At 42.1% G+C, this 16,382-nt stretch overlaps 1 protein-coding gene across 49 annotated transcripts in view; it reads right to left on the bottom strand.

Annotated features, from left to right (window-relative positions):
- Positions 1 to 16,382, bottom strand: part of MAP2 (microtubule associated protein 2) — a 249,859-nt gene that overhangs the window by 121,433 nt on the left and 112,044 nt on the right. The gene's annotated exons all lie outside the window — the stretch shown is intronic.

Here is a 16,382-nt window from a genome sequence, read left to right as displayed (position 1 = left end):
GATAAAATAATATTGCTATATTCTAGTATCTCAGTGGCTAACTCTGCAAAGTTAGCCATGCTATTTTCAATTCAGATTGATATAGGAGATGGCATACCTTAGTCATAGCTTCTCAAATAACAGCTTGAACAGGTGAAGAGGATTTAACCAACCAGCACAAACTCCAAGGAAAACGAAACAAAGAAATGTTGAAATAAAGACTGAGCACATGCTTGGTATGGAAGTAACTGTTTAAAGCAAGAAAATACTACTACAAAACAATTTCCAGTATTTATGTGTGCACTTGTAATAAATTTGCTTTAGCTATTTTCAGTTGTTGATTAACAATCAATGAAGAAACAGCCTCACTAACACTACTCCACATGGCTGTTTTAATACTAAGAGACTAATGGGTGCTTATATGCTTCAAGAGGTTGGAAGAGGGGACTTACTCTTTTGGATAAACCACATCTTGTGATTTACTTGTTCCGATCTTATTATTCCTAAGAAAATTAAGGTAACTGGTTGAAAGAAACAAACAATCCACCCTAATCTTGCCACCTACAGAAAAAATCTTGCAAAAGATATTTTATCATTGGAACTAATAATTGACCTACGCTGCACATGAGGCAATGCCTTGCACAGTGAGGGCTAGTGTGTGTCTTGGCTTCCAGAGATGATAAACTAAGAGCCACAACGGCACAAAAGGCTTCTTTCCTATTGCAGCATATGCATGCACAAAAGGGCAGCTGCCTTTGCACAAGGGCAACTATGGCCTCATGGACCCCTCAGAATGAGACTTGCCTCCCTACAGCTGCATATCAGAGGGTAGCTAAGTCCCAACTCCCCTCCTGCTATCCACAGGTGAAAGCACAAGAGCAGAAAGATGCGTCTCTCCATGTACCTCCCAAGCTGCTCATAGCCATCCCACCCAGTACCAAAGGACAGTCCTGATAAGCACAATGTGCCAATTACCTTTTTACCCATCCAACACTGTCACACCAGCTGCAAAGGAAAGAGCTTGCTGATTATAACTGAGCCAAAATGACCCCCTGGTAGAAGTTGCTTCTGTAACATTACTTTTTACTACTGATTATTAATAGAACCAACCAATGGAAAATAATGTCCAAAAGTGAGACACACAGTTTAACAGGAAACCATCATTAACTGGCAACAGTTAGAGGAGCTCACAAGGGAGCAAAAGCGGGGGGATATTCACTGTGGCCTGTCCTACTAATGCCATGAGTTCAAAGCTTGCGTCCAACTTCCAGCATTCTCCAACAGCTAAGAAGGTGCCCAAATAGGACCTAATAATTTCTAACATGTTCTGAAATCCTGAAACATGTACAAGAAAGCTGAAAGGCATCTCGAAATTCTGCACCATTTTCACATTGTTAATGAGCCCCATCCTTCATAACACATACATCCGTGGTGGGTTTATGGAGAACATATGTAGGGACTTCTGCCACTGGGATTTCTGTAGATGGAAAGAGTAAATACCATGCAGAAAGGAACTACACTGTAGGAAACAGTGCCCTAATTTTGACGGCATATGCTTTAATGTAATGTTTGCGACCAGTCAATAAAACCACACAAATCTGTTTGAACATGGAAATGAAAGCATTTCAATATGAATTTAATTTTTAGGGTTGAGCCCACACAGCTGCATGTATTGTTGTTAAACCACTCAGAAGAAATATAATTTATTTTAAACAGCCTTTTTGGTATTTCCCCCCACCATTCTTACCTTTAAACATTCAGCTAAGTCCATCACAATTACTGCCTACAGAGTCATTATAATTATGTAGGTAAGTGAATTAAAACATCTTCATTTGTATAAACATGGCATATACCTAAACACCTCCATGTTCACACCACAACTACACATTAACCAGCAATGTATGGGATGTCATTATACCAATTTACTTTACTAAAGATGATCAGCCAAGAAATAGACACCACCAGCAAAATGCAGATGTTTCAGAGGTTTTTTAGATGTAAGGGTTGTATTACAAGTGTATCCGTAGCAGCCACAAGCATTTTAGAGGAAATGGCAATTTGGGAACCAAAGCAAGCCAAAGCTCTACCAGCTCAACATGAGTGAATAACTAGAAGGTGAATTTTAGTAGTTAATATTAAACAACAAGTTGTCCCATCCGGCCAACATCATTAATGTCACTTTTCAGCATAATGACAGCCTCTAGCAAGAGGCTCTGTGGTGACAATTCCAATTAACTTTCTTTATCCTTATCTCACAGGTCACCTGTTAAAAAATGCATGTTTACTCTGTCTTCTCTCAGAACAAGACTGACTGCAGCAAAGGTGAAGTGTTCTTCTAAGTCAAGTAGGTCACCACCTAAGCTCCACTTTGTACAAGTCACTCTGTATCTTGTGCGAGCTGTCATTTGACATACCTTCCTCCCCAGCTTCCAGGCTGAGCTGCCTTATGCCCTGCAGACAGGCTGCCTCTCCTTCCCTTAGCAGTGGAAGGGAACCCAAAGAACCATTGTCTTCACCAACAGACCTTAGCAAAAAAAACCCCCATTAGCAAGAGCAGCCTTTCTCATGCCAGTTTCTAAATTAGCCTAGTGCGCTCTCTTCACTACCTAAAGCAGCTCCTTAGGGGCCCAACCCAAAATGCACTGAAGCTGATAAAAGTTTTTACTTTGGTTTCAGTAGGCTTTGAACCAAGTTCTGTTGATACCAGCATACACTTCCCACAAGATACACAAGGGGAGGAGAGGCAGAATCTGTTTTAATCTAATCCTGTGTTCTCCTGACCTTAAGGAAAGAGCAGTCAAAAGGATCATTCTGTTACATCAGGAGTACCTAGGACCTAAGAGATGATTTTAGAAATTCATCACAGCTGATTTCATAGCTGTGGTGCACAGTGCAATGACAGCTACCAGCTGAAGACACCCACTGACAATGCGGGGTATGTCCTCAGAGGAAGCAAATCTGTTTACCTCTTGGATGCAGTCATGCACAGAGGCTGTTTATAGACGTTGAGTATTTGCCCTTGTGGACATCACCTCCAGTCCTATCTCTTTCCCAGGGAGAGAGCTTTATCCCAAAAGGGAACTTGCATGTCAAGGCTGAGACCACACAGACCATCATATCCGAGTGATATGGCACCAAACAAGAGGTCTCACATAACATCAAAATCTCTACAGACCTAAGAGGCAGATCAACTAAAAAGGGACGTGGTCCCAGAATGAAGGAAACTTCAGAGTTTCTTAGACCATATAGCAAAGAAAATGCACGTTTGTTTAATTATCCACAGCCCCTTAATGCATATATGTGTCAAATGGTACCTTTTTTGCATGCACACAAGCCTACAAGAACTGACTGCACACACACACAAATTCACTTCATGCCATGGCAAGGTTAGATGATTCAAGAAAGAGGACAGTCAGCAGGAAGGTGAAGCTGCATATTAAAGTGCTAAGATCAGTTGTTAGATCTCAGCTCTCTGAGGGAGTGCAGAAAAAAGTAGCGTGGAGTTCATTGCCTTGAGTCCAGGACCATTTCTCTTTTTCTGGCCTTCAGTATCAACAACCAGGTCTTTATTAGGCCAGGAAACAACTAAACCCAGGCCCTCTGATAGCTCTGCCTTGACACAATCAAATAGGATGCACCCTGGAAGTGGCTCTCCTGACAGTTTCAAGACCCAAGGTGCCCACAGGAGTTTCATATAACATATGCTGTGCAATACACCTTTCGCCCTAAAACCAAGTTTTACATGCAGTGATTTTTAGGCAGTTAAAATGTTCATTTCTGGTGTTTTAAATATCACAGTAAAAGTATTCGCCATTTCTGCTTATACAAGCACTTTCTAGGCTAGTGCCATCCCATGCTACAGATTGCAGTGTTTTCCTTGCTCCAAAACCCAAAGCACTGTCACTTAGCTCTTTGCACTTACCCCATCAACTGCATGTTCTTACAGCAAGGACTTCAACCTGCAAATCCCCTGGGAGAACTGCAATCCTTTTGCAAGATCTAGGTCCAATCTTGGCAACTGACTGACCTAGTCAATCTAGTTTCAAGCCAATATAGGCCATGTACAGGCTTTAGATGACTATATAAATGCATATATTTTAGGTATCTACCTCATAGCCTCCAGATACATGAAGGTTTTGGGGGTTCCACATTTTCTAGGTAAGAAAGCTGAGTAATGTAGTCAGGTGTGAAGGCAGGAATTAAATTACTCATCTCAAGTTACAGAGCAATCAGTGAAATATCTAGGAGAAAACTGCCTTCATTCAAGCAATTTTGTGTAACAACATCTAGAGAACTCTTTACGTTAAGCACTGTAGAGTTGCCCCATCACATAAGCTACTTAAAGTTTGTGGATTTCTCCTTCCTCTCCATCCTCCTCCTCTCCCCCTCCCAGAAACTGCAACTGATATCAGATAAGCAGGATGAAATCACAAGGATCACCATTTGCATGACTGGAGCCTAAAAGACAAAAAACAGACCTGAAACACTAAAGTGGGGAAAATACTAAAGGCAAGATGATCCGAGCAATAGCCAGCAAACATGCAATTGCTGCTGGACAGACTCCAAGTACCCATTTCCACAGGCACCCAGGAGATGTAGCAGCAGCCTTCCATAGCAGTACTGTGATCAATGCACTGCAAGCCCAGGGAACACCTGTCTTCCTGACCAGTACATTTTACATATACAGTACAATGTGCTGGAAGGTGGAAAAAAAATAAAGTCTTTTACCTGAAGGTGTTTATTTTCTTTAATCCATTTTTTTACCCTCCAAGGATAGCAATTGTTCCATTGCTTTGAACTTAAAAATCACAGCCAGTGAAGCATACTTTGTAACTAAGAATATTTTTTCATACGTGTAATCATGTTGTGTCTCGGTGTCCCCACATCAGTTTCTCAACTCTCAAACTGTTTTATTAAGTGTGCCTAACCATCTACAGTTACTCACATTTTCTTTTACAATGGTCTGACTGCTTTGTCATTGCTCCTTAGTTTTGCTTAAGTGAGACTGCAGCAGCCCCACAGTCCTTCCTCTTCCCATCCTAAATGCGAGTGATGCTAAGGGTGGTTAGGGCAGGAGGGACGAAGGTTCATTTTCTATAAATTGTTACTCGCTGCAGCAGAACAATACCAAAGCCACGCTAGTGGCCAGTCTCAACAGGAATTCAAAACAAAAAAGGATCTTCTTTCCCTTTCCTCTCTTTTTGCTTGGTTGTTTTTTTCGAGACACTCCCTCCTGCTTAAGTTTTGCAGATAGATGCTGCCCCTCCAGCAGCCACCTTCCTGCAGGGGATCCCCTGACACACTGTAGCCGTGACCAGGAGCACCAAAAGGAAACACTTTATTGATCACACTGTTTAGCTTGCTGATATGCCAACCACCATCACTGACTCAACAGCCCAGTCAAAGCACTCCATAACAACATCTCCTTTAGCATATATTAAGAACGGATTTATGCAGTGCTTATTGGGGCACTTCAAACCTTTTGTAGAAGCTCAACAGATATCTATGGTACAAAGACTAGAAACTGGCAAAGAGACCAATACGTAAAAGCAAAGACTTGCAAATTCAATTATTAACCCACTCATGCACCAACCACCTTCCAACCTTTACCTCCGGTGAAGGAAGTAAGGTCATGAGTGTTGCCACATTTTACATCCTGAAGGACTCACCCCTTCCCATAAGCCTGTCAGCACAGAAAGCTGTACAGGATTTTGCTATGGAGTGAACTCAGACACTGTTCAATTTCTAATTCACAGATATGCACTGACAAGCGACAGGCTGTCTTAAGCACCCAAGAACAATTCAATAGTCTCTAGTCTCTGCAAAACCATGGGGCTACCCTGCAGCTCTCAGGAGCACAACAGTAGGAGGATGCCTCCAACAGCAACAGGGTGACCCTGAACTCACACGGGCTTAACCTCTGTCTGGGGGTGACAAACACCTTCAGAAATCTTCCAGAATATTCCTGCTTTCTCACACTTACTAAAATTCTCATTAATAGGACAGTTTGTCAAAGGGAAGAATTTCACTTGGGCACTTCAATGTTTGCAGCCCTTTAAAAAGTCTTCATTGCTGATGTTGAGAACACCTGGATAGAACAGATCAATAAAACACGAACTGCAGACCTACTCCTATTGCCACTCTCACGCAGTGCTGCAGACCTTCTGCAGCTGTTGCATGTAACTGGCTTTGGCCTTGGTCCAGAGATGCAAAGACCTTCAGTCTGCTCAGCACTGCCACGCAGACAGCAGAACCAGCCACCGGCTTATGAATCAGTACCATCTCCTGACAGCAGGTAAGCAGTCTGACTTGGATATGAACTGGCACGACAGTGTCTACAATATGTTACACATTTGCCATGACATTTTTATTACTGTTAGCCCACTTTAAAACTCCTTCAAACCTCTCAACTCTTGCTAGCAAAATTTTTGCAGAGTACCCTGATGCATCTTCCATGTCCAACACTTATTCTTCTCCAAACCTTGCATTTATTTCCCTCCTAATATATTAAATCATAAAACATAGTTTGGCTTTCAATGCTTAATGCTCCAGCTGTTGTTTATATGGCTACTGTCTTCTGTTTAAAGCAAAGAGGCCTATTAAAGCACAGCAATTAATCACAATGATAAATGCTGCAGTGAGGCCCCTCTTATCAATCACATTTCTTGCGCAGAAAGGCACTCATGCTAAAAAAGAGGGGGAAAGGCTCATTTACCACTATTGTAGTAAGATTATTTTCTGTTAAGAAAAATGGCACCTCCTTTATCCAATAATGAATGCACACTGACCAGCAGTTTAGAGACCTAGTAAGATATGGTTAAATATAATAACAAAACAAAGTTATCCTGTGTGAAAGAGGACAGATGGCAGCCACACAATAGCCATCAAGCCTATTTAAACAGATAAGTACTCTTCCTACACCCACCCCAGTTCTAGACATGTGCTGATTCAAAGACCAACTCTCATCGCATGGAGCCCTCTAACCTGAAACAGGTGTAGAGGTCATGGTTTTTCCTTCCACGCTTTCATTTACAAATTTGCCCATTCTCTGCATCAAGCGCAAAATAAGCAGAGGCCAGGACAGATGCTCCTGCCCAGCAGTGATAAGCTATGCCTCTGTGCCTTGCAAACATGTGTTCCGGATCCCAGGACAAAGTGGCACAGCTCTGGGAAAGACAGAGGAGCACTGCATCAGAAATGTGGTGGCCAGCCTGGCAAGCCCAGCATTTCACCAGATTTCTGAGCCTCAGCAGAGACAAGCTGTCATGGATGGCAGAGGGGTGCACAAGTGATGCCCGTTTCACTTCAGAGGTGCAGGCCATCCCCAGACAGACTTTCTGGACAGACAGAGAGAATCAAAGACAGGTACAGGGAAAAAGGAACAGAAAACCACCAGTGTCAGCCAGGGTGGCCAGAGCAGGCAGGCTGCAGTGAATTTTGAATGACATGGATAAGTGAAAGACTTAATGCCACTAAGCAGCCAAGGACCTCGGGTCCAAGGCCAATTTCTGCTATGGGGAACATTTTACCAAAAGCAAAAGGTGCTGATGAGCCTGAGAAACCAGCAACCAGAGACAAGTGGAAAAGCTAGAGGGGAGGCATCAGGGGTCTGGAGAGACAGACCATCCCAGCAAGTTTCTTTGAGGTCTGACAGGCCCTTCCCCCACAGACACTGCTAGACAGAGGCTTTTAATATTGCAAGGATTACTTAAATCCATAGGCTTAACCCTCCTACAGGAAACCTGCACAGAGATGGATTGCCACAGTCTTTCTGCTGCAAGCCAGTCAGTCCATCAGCTGCAGCCTGGCCAGTCAGCATTTCAGGCATGGCCCACAGCTACTGCTTCTTTTAGGGGCTGAGTGCCCCTGCTTCCCACCTGACTGACATCCTGCACTACTTCATCTTTATATACGTCCATCTTCTGATGATCTCTGCAAGTGGCATTACTGGGAAATGAAAATGCTCTGGGTTCAGTTCTCATAAACATGTCACGGCTGTAAATCCTCAAAAGCCTTTTTAAGCTCTGTCATAACATATGACTTACTTTCCCATGACATAGTTCATATACAACTATTTCTTTCCCTTGTTTTAAGAAGAAAGGGAGCATAACTGCAAGGAAGCATGTAAGCACTGTAAAATGAATTGAATCCAAAGGTGATAATATTTTTTTGGCAAAATGCATATGAGCAGTTTAGGCCCCTCATTACTTTTACTAAACCGTACAAACAGAACTACAGGTGAAAAGGAGATGTTCACATCTGGGACTACCCTTGACATTACAAGCCTAGCCTAAGGCTTGTCAATTCCATAGAAGCTGGATTAGGCACAGTAAGAGTATTTTTAAAATTATTTTACCAATTTTACTTCAGTAACAGTATTTCAGAACACCTAAAAAACCTTTTTCCCTGATGAGATATAAACAAACGTCTCTCCTTTGACAGATGTAAAAAAAAAAGCCCAAACACTGCGTTTTTATAAACTGAGTGAAATTCTGGCATATGAAAGAAGGTACACTCCTTTTCTCCCTAATGTTATGAATTTAAAGTTACTTTTCTGTATTATGCATGATTATAAACACATATATACACAGGCCAAATTCATATTTGGTTACAGAAGGCTGATTTGCTCCAGGAATTAGTTTGTCCACAGTAATGTTATTCCAACAGACCTCATAAAAATACTTCCAACTCCAGCACTCCTTCACTGATATTAAGAAGAAGAGTTTGTTTTGGTATTTCTCCTGCCCATTTGGATACTGCAGAAAGGCATTTTCTGGGTCAAGACAAGGTTATTACAAGGGCTCTTCATAATAAAGAGAGCTCTGGAAAATGTAAATGCAAACACTAACAAAATGAAAGTGAACACGTGGACACAGATGCAATGATTCAACTCTATCTCCTTCCTTATGTCTCATTGCGTTTCTCCATTTTTAATTACAGGTTGTTTTAGGGGGAAAATCACAAATATTTTGCAAAGCTGACACCATGGCTGAATGTGTGCCCCACTGGGCACAGATTAACCTTTAACAGGTAAAGAACAAAAAAAGAAGCTTTGGGTTGCACAGAGAAGAAATATTTTGTAGCACAGTTGTGATGGTGTCAAATCGCAATCCAAAAGGTAATTGAAGAGGCTCCAATGCTCAAGGTGTCTCTGAAACAGAACCACAATCATCTGCCAAGTTGCCTATAAAGGATATTGCAATAGCCCTGTTTTGAACATAATCAGCAGAAGGTCGAGGGATTTTCCCCCCACAGATCACCTTACAGCTGGCAGAGGAAAAAAATAAAGAAAGAAGGAAAAAAAGGACAAGACAGATAAGTCTTGTTGCTACAGCTCTCAAACTGGCATCAGGACAAGAGCTCCCCAGGCTCAGATCTTCCTCAGGAGTGGTGCACAATCTCTAGCAAAAGGCGCAATTGCCTCATTTCTGCCTCCAGCCCTAGAGTGACACAGCTGGCAGCAGTAAAGGTGGCCTTCACACACAGTGAAGAACAATGTCACCAGCAGAGACAACAGCAGACTTGGGAGGCACCTCTTGGCCACATGCAGACCCTCCTACCCAAAGGCATCCATGTATACAACTTGCACAGCCAAACTGCAGCAATACAGCTGCACAGAGCCTTCTGCCTGGAGGATCCTGATCTCCACCTGGGCTGCCTGGCTGCCAAGCACAAACAAGCACAGGAGTTGTTACACTTAATGCACCCTTCTGCTGTTGTTCCCTGCATTCAATATGCTAATTAAAATTAAACACGTTGCATTTCCTGCACAAATACCTGAATGAGGAATGACAGCACACAAAAAAAGGCAGGGTCCTAAGCATTGGTGGATCCATAAATATCACTCTGAGGGTGAAACCGTTACAGGACAAGAACACTGAAAATAACAGGATTCCACCATAATAACAATATGCTTGCTCAAAAACTCTCAAGAATCCTCCCCTAGCCAGTCCCACTGTACTCAGGACCATACAGCCACATCATACTAAAAGGTCTATGAATATCAAAATGTCTGACAACCTTGCTCTTACACTCTCCCTTGGCAAACACAACACTGAGGGCATACAGGAGACTGAGTGGGGACCAGTAAGATGCGCAACAGTTCAGAATGACACTCTGTCTCCTTCTGTCTGTGATACAGCCACAGAGAACTTATCTTTTTTTTTTTTTTAACTCAAATATTCTTTAGTGAGTTCTTTCAGGGAGCTATTCTTGGTTTGTATACTGTTTGCAAGCCACATGGATGCATTACTTGTACCATGGAGCATGGTTTCCAGCCCTTCTGTTCTATAATTAATGACTAAAGTGCTCAAGTTTCCTGCTTGTGAGTAGTGCACACAACTGTATTTAAAGTCTTTACATATGCTGGCTAGTTATACAATTGTAAAACTAGTTTTAGTAGTTGTATACACCAGTCTTGAATTTACCATTTCATGATTACTTCCCTAAGTGTTCACTGAAAGATATTTTTACTAATGGACACTAAATACAACAAACCTAAGCATAAGCACATTCATTTAAATACTCAAAGGCATTTTGTGTATTTTACAGGAAAGATTGCTGCAGTAAGCAATTCTGTCCATGTGTCAGGGCTGCTGTTACAAATACTGCTGTTGTTATCATTCATTATATAACACCACCACTACAAGTGATAGCACCAATTCTTATTTTAATGATTATTAATATGCTTAGTTGTACTGCAGCAGTATTTTGTGGCAACTTTCCAAGGAAAAGGATTAAATCTTCCTAGGCACTGCACATCCTACCCAAGGAGAAAGCAAGCTCCTGCTCAGGGGGTCATCAATAGCAGATCTGAGTACAGTGAGCCCACAGCACCAGGTGCTGAAAGCACAAACCTCTGCGGACCCCAGTGGGTTTTGGAAAGAGATGGAAGCCCCTTTGGTATATGTACATGGGGTGATGGGGGAATCACAGAGTTTTGTATCTCAGACTTCTATCTTCTCTGAGGGCATTCAGCACATTACCAAGCATCCCAATCTGTTGCTTTAACTTCTATCTTATCATGACTATGAAAAAAAATATTATCAGTGCAATCTTGACTCATTCTTTGGCATCTAATATTCCTTTAGCTTTATCACCATGTTGCTAAACCCAGGAAAAGATTATTCAACTGTTGTCTTGTCCTTTAGAGATTCAGAGCATACAGTGTAGGAGCTTCACGCTGGCTCTAGCAGAGCATGTGTTATGAGTGCGGAGCTCACTGCACAGCACATTCAGCTGCACTTTGTTTCACTTAAAAATGAAGCATTTGTGTTTCAAATTTCCTATAAACTTTAGAAAGACATGAGATCAATACTTGACTTTGCCAGGAGCATGGGGAAGTCACCAGAGCGGCATGTCATCGGGCTGGGGATCTATCCTCACTGGACAGCTGATCCTGAGAGCAGCTGAGCACCTCCATGGCTGGCCAGGATTACACCCTGCTGTAGCACCAGGATGAGGCCTGGCAACACAGACTTGCTGGCATACACTTAAACTGAAGCAGTAACTAAGCCCTGATTTAACATCAAGTTATCAATACAGGTATCAGCCATCTTGAATCGTCATAAACTTGGTTTATACTGCATTAAGTCAATATGGAGGACCCTAACACCAATTCATCAGCCAGGCCACCACAATCACACTAAGAAGTGCTGAGAAGGGTTTTGGATTGATGCAAGTAAATCCACCCTTAAAGAGGTTTCAGTTAAACTGCTGCAACTATGGGAATCCTAAAGCAGGCAGTTCTGTCCTAAATTATTAAACATTACTGGGTTTGTCCATTCTCTGACCCCCATCAGAGACCACTTCAGGTGGACTGTGACTGCAGACTGGGTTTTTATACCTTTGCTTTCAGATAGAAATGAAAGCAAGCTGGAGCTATCAGTGAGATTTGCTCTCCTGTGTGCTCAGGGCTGGATACAAGGGAAGAAAGGTACAGCAGTGCTGAATCCCAGACAGGGCAGCCTGGTTTCCAGGGCTAGAGTGTCCAAAGGCAGAACCTCATCAGTCTCTGGATCCTTACAGCCCTGTGTTTTCCACTCCTGCTGCCCTTTCTCCACAATATCTTCGTCTCAAATATTTTAAAAAATAGCAGGGGAATTTGGAAAAATCCACGCTGGCAAGAGAGGCTTCTAACCCTGTGAAATTCCAAATCAACTCTATTGACATCTTTTCTTGGATATTATCTGCACAAAAATGCCAATAAACCCTACCACTCTTCCCGACACTCACAGAGGATGTTAAATACAGTTCTCACAGAGGATGTAAAATACAGTTGCAAGAAAGCAGCAGCCACTAGCTGCTGTTGCTGCCAGAAGTACATGTGGGGCCTGACAGCACGCTGACCAACACCACCACCTGGCAGCATAAGGTTATACCGAGTAGGTGCTCCTTGCTACAGAGCCAACTAGGTGCTTTCCCCAGAGCAAAAATGAGAGGCCCGTTTAGCACAATTTTCTCTCTGCTATACTACCTATGCAGTGGACTGTGCTTCCCTGTATGCAGAGTCGGCAGGGATTTGTCAAAGAACTTTTCACAGAGATGTGTTGTGTATTTGTTTCCACGTCTGTAACTCAAAACACCTGAAATGGGTGTTTGAGCATGTGCCGCACACAAATCCCCAGAGCCATCACACACACCTTTCTCTCCCCAACCAAACTCAGGGCTACGGATTCCACCATAAAATGAAGTTTTTCAGTATTAAATGCTACAATGCTGAGCAGCACAGTGCTCAGGTCCCTTTGGGCATGTGGATGGAAACGACTTAGGAACTACAGAGACCCAGGCAACTGGACAATACGGGGAGTTTTATACTGACATTTAAATAAACAGCCTTCTGATCTCTACCCCACTGCTCTCTATTCCTGTCTAGCAGTCATGAACCTCTTCCCCTTGATGATGAAAAGGCTAAAGAAAAGTACTTTCTTAAATGTGACTAATTTTCTTTTAGCCAATTAAGGCATAAATTTGCATTTTTAAGAGCAAATATACACACAAAGTAAGAAAAACAAAAGATGAACCCAATTTACTAACCACACATACTGAAAAAATCACCTTACTGCAAGAACCAGGATGACTCAGAAAACAAATGTAAATAGCTTCTGTGATTTAGCACCGACTGACACCCAATGTATTAAAATAAATCACCCATGATTTCTCGCAAGCTCCATACTAATGCACTCCATAAAACGTCAGTGAAAATGCAGCAGTGCATAACTATCTAGAGGCTTCACTTGGTGGCAAATAATACAATGAATTGTCCCCTGACCAGGTCAGGGAAAGGAAGTTAATCTGCATCTCCAGCCTTTCAGGGAATGTTCCAGGTTTGCAAAGCATGAGTCAGCAGCATTGCTGCTATAGAGGTTTTTTCCTAGCATGCTACTGGCCACACAGTCTCTTCTGCCTTTCCCAGCTTTGGTATGGCAGCATAAGCGTCCATCAGGAAATAGCCACCTTTTGTATAAAATGGGAGAGGTGAATTGATTGCCATTTATTCATTATCATGTTAAAAGTAATCGCAGACCTGTATGATCACAATGTAATTCTATACACCAAAGAGCTTCACAGGAAGAAAGAGTTAAGTTGATGGGTGAAAGTGGGAGAAATCAAGTCTAAATACTAAATATATTTTAACCTTTTATTGGTACTGCTACTACAGTAATACCACAACCACCTTTGTTACTGCAGCCAGGACAAAAGCCACCATACTAAGTCTCACGGTCAAATTTTGCACATATGCAGCTTCCTTTAACCAAGGATGTCAATCATTTTGTGCAGTTGATGAATACTCCTACTGAGGAATACATTGGCATTTGTTTGGTTTGCAGACAAAGAAAATAAGGAAGAGGAGGAGGACACAAGTTTCCAGAAATTAACCTGGCAGCCTACAGGCCTTCACAGCAACTGCAAGCCTGCACCTAATGACTTCTTCCTCCACTTGAGGCCCTGTCAGCTGAGCTTCAGTTCACCCTCCACTGGATTTCTGTGCTTTGATATTTATTTTCTTGACAGGTTACACAGGGTCGTCCCTAAAGTTACTAAACCAAACTTGCGCTAGCTGTCTAACTGTCCCTAACTCTTAATATTTAAACACAGCTTGACAGAGAGTGAAGGACAGAAATGTATTTTCTTCCTAGAAATGGAAAACAATGCTGAAACGAGTCCTCCCTCCCCTCAAATGAAGAAAGCACTGACATAACTCACCACTTGCTGCGACTGATCTTCCAGGCAGGCAGTATATGCACACGATGGCCAGCCAGCACCCCGGAGCAGTTCTAGCACACGCTGTGTCCTGCCCAGCTGACAGCACAGGGCCACAGAGAAACTGGGGTACTCTGGCGCAAAGGTAATGGAAAATGTGGTAGGGGAGGAGGGGCACAACGGATGTAAACCCAAAGGAAAAAAACTTTCGTCAGGACCATGATGAGCGCTTAACTCCAGTCTTACCCACAGAAAACCAGTTTTATGTGGTTTATGTTCTCCTCAGCTAATAATTTTTGAGTCCACTGACCAATTTCAGCCTGCTTTGGTGCAGAAGCAGAGATAACTGTCCTCCTACAAGTCACGTGAAAACAGACATCCAGGTAGAAAAAAGAGACCCTGCAAGTGACCCCCCTCAATGTCCCAAGTGAAAGGAAAGCCATAACATAGGACCCTTATTTGCCACTGAAAAATTTGCCTAGGAGACAGTCTTTCTAATTAGTAAAACAGCAGAATAATCTTCACTGAGAATTCTTCATCAAGCAGAAGACATAAATCAACAGGAAAGTCAGCACCATTAATCCCAATACTCAAAAAAATACTTGTTTCATGTAATCATAGGATAAGACAACATTAGCACTGGTGATCTAACCCTAACCCTAGTAAACAAACCAAGGATGTTGAGACCCAGCCTAGAACAGCTGTAAAGCAAACCTCCTCCTTACCTCCATCACATATGCTAAGAGAGGGCCATCTAACAAGCGGGGTTAAAAAAAACAGATGACAATCTCAGGATGGAGGCAGACACAGGGGCCCAAGCTCGCTCTTGATGCTGCTCACCGCAAGGGAGCCCTGGGGATGAACTGACACTACGCATGGCTTCTAAATGCCTTTGGCACATTTGGTCACCATGCCATTTGTTTAAATGAAGGCGAGTGCCAAACATCACGTCATTCTGGGTGCATGCCCTGGAGTCCACAAACTGTAATCCAACACACCTCATTGCCACTGCACACTCTGGCTTCTGTTGCCTTTTTCTATTAGCTAACAAAATGTTTTTCTTTTGATAGTCCAAGCGATCTTATGCTACCTCTGTGACCATAGGATTTTTAAGTCCTTTCCATCTAGAATTAATTCTCTTCTTACAGTGTGTCCCTTACCTCTACTTCAAGAAAATTACATTGTTTGAAGTAATTTCCATTTTTGCCAGCGTAACATCTAATTTTCTTCTTTGCAGCCAGAAGGAACAATTTGTAACATGAATCTTAAAAACCCAGATCAAAGGAAGAGGTTAAAATGACTGATAAATCAGAGGTGTAAGAAATGTATATGTATTGTTTATTTAAAAAACAAAAAAACCCAGAGTCTCCTCACCAACTCTGATTTATTAACAAATAGCTGACACCTTTTCTTTGTTTTTAGGAGACCATAGAGGACTGATAAGATGCTGTGCACAGGAGATAAGAGGCATTTCCATAGGAGATGAAAATCATTCATCTGAGGGGACCACATTGTCAACAAATTTGACTCATTATCCACTGATACTGTAAAAACTAGGCAGCTATACTCGTCTGCTAACAATGCCATCACTTCTATTTGTTGAGATCCTTCCTTTCCCCTTCTCCAATGCTGCAGCAAAACCTTGGATTCTGACATCAAGTCCAACAAACAGCATTAGTCCTTGAGACAGTTTGCAAAACATTAATGAAATCAGAATGAGACTGCAGTTTGGCTTGTTGCCCTTGGATAATGGAAGTGAAATTAAAAGTCGAGAGAAGAGAAGGAACTTGCTCATAAGCTAAAAACAGATCACTGAATGCATTTTTCAAGAATTAGAGCATTTTATACACTGTTTAATTCAGGCTCTTCTATTTCAATAAGTCTAGTGATAATTGATACCAGGAGGAAATAGTATTAAAAGCAACTGAGAAAAACTAACAAGTAAAGCATTTCTTTGAAGAATTTAGTTTCGCCAGGAAAACCCATTAGGTAAGAAGTCTTCTGACAAAGACAGAAAAAATACAAGGGCCAAGAGAACAGAAAGATGTGTAGAAGAAGAAAACAAGGAATAGAATTGTATGCAAAAAAAACCAGGAGAGATAATATCCTGAAAAATTCACAAATGCTTTCCCCCAGGAAACAGTATCTATCAACCAGCCATAGCAATTTATTGCAGTGAAATTGATTATTCATCACATTTC

The sequence above is a fragment of the Haliaeetus albicilla genome, chromosome 4 (assembly GCF_947461875.1).
Source record: "Haliaeetus albicilla chromosome 4, bHalAlb1.1, whole genome shotgun sequence".
NCBI lineage: Eukaryota > Metazoa > Chordata > Aves > Accipitriformes > Accipitridae > Haliaeetus > Haliaeetus albicilla.
Note: the sequence above shows the minus strand (reverse complement) of the source record. Positions and strands in the feature narration are given on the sequence as shown.